This window comes from Nannospalax galili, unplaced genomic scaffold (assembly GCF_000622305.1).
Source record: "Nannospalax galili isolate Female #2095 unplaced genomic scaffold, S.galili_v1.0 scaffold2369, whole genome shotgun sequence".
NCBI classification, from domain to species: Eukaryota; Metazoa; Chordata; class Mammalia; order Rodentia; family Spalacidae; genus Nannospalax; species Nannospalax galili.
The window spans coordinates 104457-110926 of NW_008358943.1; the positions used below are offsets into that span (position 1 = coordinate 104457).

Here is a 6470-nt window from a genome sequence, read left to right on the forward strand (position 1 = left end):
ACAGGGCTGGGAGTAATAGGTCAGCAGGGAAGCAGCCATTTCATATGTGTGAGGGTTGGGTGCAATCCTCAGCACTGTAGAAGAAAAAAAAACAAAGGAAAAAAAGATAAACAATGACAAAGTTATAAATAGGAAGAACATGAGAATTACAGTTTCTGAAAGGATTTACACTTATAAATGTACTGCAAAATTTAAGGAAAAGCACTAATCAGTATCAAAAAGATTTACAAGTAAATGCAGTTGGAAAAGACACACACACACACACACACACACACACACACACACACACACACACACCTCTTTTCACTTGAAGTTGACAGAGGCAGAAATGGTAATGCTCAGTGCTATCAAGGTCTGAGCATCATGAGTTTTTACAATATGAACTGACAGTTTTAACGTTCAGAAAGCAACTGGAAGTATAGAGCAGGATTTTAACTGTGTTCTTATGCTTGATCTAGTATGAAGTTCTAGGAATTCTTATGGAAGAAGTTGGGAATCTGAACAACAATTTAGACACCAAGATGTTCTTTGCAGCATTGTTTATGATATTTAAAAATTTTCATACTCTAAGCAGTAAATCAGGTTCGCATGAAATTTGCAAAATTTCTGTTTCGGAAACATGAGGGTTTAATGTATATTAATCAGAAAGCACACTGAAAAGACTAAATGGAAGTAAACATGTAAACAGGGATCTGCCAGTAAAAATCCTGGTGGGAAACATCTGCCAGCCTGGAAAACTGTTATTTTCAGGGAAATTGGGCTTCCCACTTTGCCGTTCTCCATCTCCTTAATGAAAGAATTTAGAAAAGACACAGAAGCAAGTCTAGGCATACTTTTATTAGAGTTTGAAAGAAAAACAAAGTAGGCAAGCTGTAAATCCGGGCAACTGCCGGAAACGGCGAGGAAGGGGAAAAGCACAGCCAGGCCGTTTGTAAGCAGCGGCATGGCCAACAGGCGGTGACAGGGTGGAAGGTGGCTCCGGACCGAAGACAGAAAGCGCAGCAGGTCTGGAAAGAATGCTCAGGCTTTGGCCAGGATCCAAAAGAAACAGAGCTAAAAAAAAAGTACTGCTTGGACCGGTCGTCTGGGAGAGGTGTTTCTGGGAAGGACGAGTGCGTTATCTCATTAAGGGAATAATTCATCCTCTCTTCTTAGCGTGTCTTCAAGTGAGTCAGCTTTCCCGGGCAGAGTGGACTCTTGGCCAGGTGACTGACAGGCCCAGCTGGATTAACTCTTGAAGAGCTGGCGAGCAGAGTGTGCAATGCCCGGGGTAGCTCAGGTTGTCTGTTCTCTCCCCAGGACCACAGGTAGAACTTGGATTCTATTCTTTGGCCTGGAGGAAGCAGCAGACGAATGGGCCTCACAAACCACAGGAACTCCCATGTTTTCATCTGGTAACTTAAATCCTAAGGGTAGGCAACGATGATAAACGTCCTGTGTTACCGGTGTACAAAACCTCAGCAGTCTCGAAGGTTACTACAGCTCTGTCTCTGCCCTATGACACCTTCTGCCCACGAGAAGAAGTTGGATGGCAAAAGGCATAAGTTTAAAGACTATGTCCTCTCTCAGACAAGGTAAAAAGGTAAAATTTATGTTAAGTAGGACACGCAGATTTTCCAATTTGTCATTATAGTCCGCACCATGTAATTTTTTGGTACTCAAACTCCTGTCTCTGTATTTCCTGAGTTGGGCTTCTTTTTGTCGTAATAAAAACAAAACAAAACAAAAACTGAAAAGACACCTCACAGGAATGTCTGCTGTAAGAACAATGGGGACCCAGTCAGGTACCGCACAGCAGACGGACGTCCTTGGCCAAGGCCCATCAGAAGGACGGCAGGTGGGATACTTCCTGTCTTCTCCAGACCTGGGGAAATACAGTCTCTACAATGTCTCTGGCTCTTACAGAGACAGGAGGATGTGCAGTCAGGTGGGAGCAGTGCTCCCTGTTTGAGAACCAGTGTAACCATGATGAATATTTGTCTAGGACCATACTTCACGCCAACCCAGTGCTCACTCACGTTCCCATAATTTGGGAACAAAACAATGACCTAAAATTTCATTTTAATCGAACTTAGGGACATAATAATTGAATGCTTTTATTTGAAATGTGTTGATTTTATACAAAGTATCTGCAACGAAGCAAGCGGCTATATCTAAAAATAAGCCTTTTATTAAATTTTTTTCACAAAAAGCCTAGAATTAGTCAGGTAAATCTGATTTTTGTCATAGAAATTTTGTGTTTGAAAAGCAGTCATATTAAAAGTAACGAACGATACATCATTTGGGTCTTGACAAGTTAATTAAAAAAAAGTTTGAAAGGAAAAAAAGTATTTTATTCGTGCAGAATTTTGAATTACTTTTTCAAAATAGAAATGAGTGAGACAGTTTATTGCCCACTGAAGGTTTGGGTCATATGTATTTTGACTTAAATTCTTTGCACCCTATTTATTCCTTGCTTGTGATCAAGACTTTCCAGTCTGTGGGTAAGATGCAGCAGAGCCATTAAGAAGCCTGATTTCAACTTAGGCTATTCTAAGCACTGAGACATTTTGTTTGCTTCATTGAGGAGTCATTGAGCTGACCTGTCTTGGCTCCTTGGAGAGGCAATAACTAACTTATTCTAAGAAATGCTATGTGGTTATTAAATAAATAAGTAAAAAAATTAAAAAAAATGCTAATTTCCTCCTTTTCTAAATTTTTACATCATCTCTTGTATTAGTTATGACTTTCTTGTTCATCAAACTCTAACTTAGAGTAAATTAGATATAGGGGAGAAACAGGATCCCTTAGAGGGTCCTTAGTCTCATTTATAAAAGAATTTAAGGATGGACTCAGATGGAAGCTTTAGGATGATTTTATTAGAATTTAAGGGAAACTCCTCAGTGCAGGCAAACCATACCGAGGAGGCGAATGGAAGGAAGGGAGAAAGCCACGAAGCCACAAAACTGTGCCTGCTTAGAGCCACCATGGAGGTCAGACAGACACGTGTGGACCCGCAGCCACATTCGGGGAGAAGGGAGCTTTAGAGAGACAGTAAAGAAACACAAAATGTTAAGGCAGCCCAGAGGGTTAAGGAATTGCGTGGTTGGAAAAGAGGTATAAAGAAAAAAGGAAGTACGCTTTTCTGAAGAATTCAGGAAAGCGGCAAAACTTACAGAGAGCCACATATCACCTAGGACTCCATCACTACGAGGTGGGGATTCTGGGCAGCAAAACCTCACTGCCTCATTAACTCCCTTCTCTGAAGGTGAATCTGCCTTCCTAGGGTGGCCTTATGACCAGGTGATTGACCGGTGAAATTGGAAAGTTGGATCTTTATCCAGACCTGAGATTCTATTCTGACTAGGCTTCTCCCTAGAAGTTTTTTTTTGCTACTCTAATAAACTCACTCAGAAGGTCTGTTTATCGATTAATGATGAATTAATAAACTACTTCTTTAAAAACCAAAATGTGAAATTAATAACTGTAGCTGATGTATTAGTTGCGATGAATATGCAAACAAAATCGGAATAAATTAAATGACTTACCTGGCTTCCCTAAAGCCATGTAAAATGGCTTCATTATCAACATACTAAAAAGGTAAAAATTTACCATTTATTTAAATAAATAAATCAAGCTAGAGCTCTGGGGTAAGACTGAAGCAATGAACTATAATAATGACGTGATATAAGAATGAACTACGTAAACAGACATCAAGAAACTATATCTAATTCTTCAAAATGTCATTTATGAATCATTGTTATTTTCCTTTTATAAAAAAAATAAAGAACACTAGCGTTGATTCTGGCAAAAAGAGACGAAAGTCAGACCTATACTCAGGAACACACGTCACAAACACATGTGCACAAAATGAATCCATTAACGAATACACCGTGGGCACTCGACATTAACGTCTAGTGTTTAGCTTTAGCAAAGACAATTCCGTTAGATATTAAGACACAGAATGATAACCTGGGGCTGGTGTTCTTTCTGTCTTTGAGCCTCACACGGCAGTGGCTTTGAGCTCGGCATCCATGGCTCCTCTTTCAGACAAATGCTTCCGTCCTTGCTTTTCATCCAAGGCCACATAGTGTGGAGCGGCAGTGTTCCTGCTCACAGGACATTTGCACAAACTTTACTGTTCTTCGGGAATTCACAGGGGTCAAAGATTATACGAGGGTCTTCTGCAGACCTCTTTTGAACCCCCCACCTTGCTCCTGACTTCTGCTAGATGGCTGATTGGATCGACCCTTGTTCAGCCACATGCTGCCTCTTATCTACAACTATCTGTGTAGATTAAGAATTTCCAAATCCTTGAGTACTGACTCTTTCTGTGTGGCAGTTTCTTACCCAACAATACCTGCTCTTGCATTGTATAATAACAAGTTAAGAGGAACTTGGGTATGTTTTCCATAAATATAAAGGAATCTCGTCGGCTAAATATCCATATTCATTATTTACTAGTCCTGCTTTCTACGTTTATTTTATCTGCTTTATAAGAAGAATCAGCTTTCCTCCAGTATTTCATTACAGGCTCATTTCTTTCTGAGGCTTCATTGGAACCATCTTTGCCGGATATACTCCTAACCATCTCTTCAAGGCAATGCAGGCCTTTTCTATCATGCGTTTCAAACTTCTCCTGGTTTCTACCCGTTATCTATTTGAAAGCCACTTCCAACTTTCAAGGTATTTGTTACAGCAACGCCCCACTTCCTAGTATCAAAATATATGTTAATATCACTGGGCTGCAAAACAAAGGGCCACAAAGACAGAATTTGCTTGTGCTCCCAGCTTCCTGCAGCTGGAGGACTTCCCTCTGCCATGGCCTGGAAGCTTCCATCAGCACCCTGCCTCAGCCCAAGAAGCCCAGACCTGTGGCTGCCCTGAAGCTGGCTGCTTGTGGGCTTCCCCCGGCTCGCAGAAGGGAGAGAAAGGACAAGAAGCAATTGAACATATTGATGAAGCACTAAATGAAACAGACTTAATGAACAAGCCAGTGAGGAAATTTTGAAAGCAGAACAGAAATATAACAAACTCCGCCAACCATTTTTTCAGAAGAGGTCAGAATTGATCACCAAAATCCCACATTTTCGGGTAACAACATTTGTCAACCATTCACAAGTGTCTGCACTGCTTGAGGTGGAGGATGAAGAGGTGTTGCATTGTTTGACCAGAGTTGAAGGGACAGAATTTGAAGCTATAAAATCAGGTACAGAGTAGATTTTTATTTTGATGAAAATCCTTACTTTGAAAATAAAGTTCTCTCCAAAGAACTTCACCTGAATGAGAGCGGTGATCCATCTTCAAAGTCCACGGAATCAAACGGAAATCTGGAAAGGAGCTGACAAACGCTCAAGTCAAGCCCAGAATAAAGCCAGCAGGAAGAGGTGACGTCGATCAGAGAGCTGCTTCACCTGGTTCACTGACCGTTCTGATGCAGATGAATTAGGCGAGGTCGTCAAAGGTGACATCTGGCCAAATCCATTGGATGATGAAGAAGAAGGGGAAGAGGATGATGATGATGAAGGAGAAGAAGATGGAGATGATGATGAGAGGCGGATGAAGGAATAGGTGACTGAAAGAAAGAAACACTGAGGGGCTCCAACCTTCCTTAGGTGACTGAAAGAAAGAAACACTGAGGGACTCCAACCTTCCTTTTTTTTTTTAAAAAAAAAAATTCTTTTTATTTCTTAATTTCCTCCAGTCCCTGGGAGCAAGTTGCAGTCCGCCCCCCTCCTCCCCTGCCCCTCTTGTGCTCAGTCACCCTGTTTTGGAAGTCTCTTTTCTCAACACAATGGTTCTCAACATACTTGGGGGAAATGACCTTGAGCAGAGTGCAACAGGAAAAGAGCCTCCACTCTTCTGTTCTAAATTCATTTTGGTCCCTTTTTGTTTCAAGCTGTGGAATTGACAGCACCACCACCGTGCTCTGTGGGAAAAAAGGAGAACCTCCTGCTCCCTTGGCTCTGCTGGGGGCTGGGGGTGCTGGGCCCTGTGTGGTAGTACATAGAATTCTAGCTTCTTTCCTCCTTTCTCTATATATCAGGCTCAGAGATTACACTGTGTCTCTATGTGAATATGGACAGTAAGCATTTACCACCATGTACCTGTCTATGCTCTTGTTTAATAAAAAGAAAAAGAGTAAAAAAAATGGTATAGAAGGGTTAGCAAAGGGTGGGTTTGTGTTGGGGGTAATGAAGAGCTTGTATGTCCTGCCTATCTAAATTAGAAGTTAGAATAGAGATTTCCAGCTGTCTTTAACATTGAGCCAGAAATTCCAGCTAGAATAAGGGAAGAAATAGGACATAAAATTGGGACTAGGAGGAGTCACACTGTCCATATTCAGAGGATGATCATGATCATAGAAAGAAAGCCCAAACCAACTGTCTTCATGGAGCAGAAAACAATACTTTTAAGATGCCATCCAACTCCAAACTGATGTGTAGATTCAACGAAATTACAATTAAAATCATAGCATGTAGATAAGCTTA

At 41.1% G+C, this 6470-nt stretch overlaps 1 pseudogene; it reads left to right on the plus strand.

Moving 5' to 3' along the window:
• The first annotated feature begins 1422 nt into the window (after positions 1 to 1422).
• LOC103725285 lies at positions 1423 to 5550 on the plus strand (annotated as a pseudogene).
• Positions 5551 to 6470: the final 920 nt, after the last annotated feature.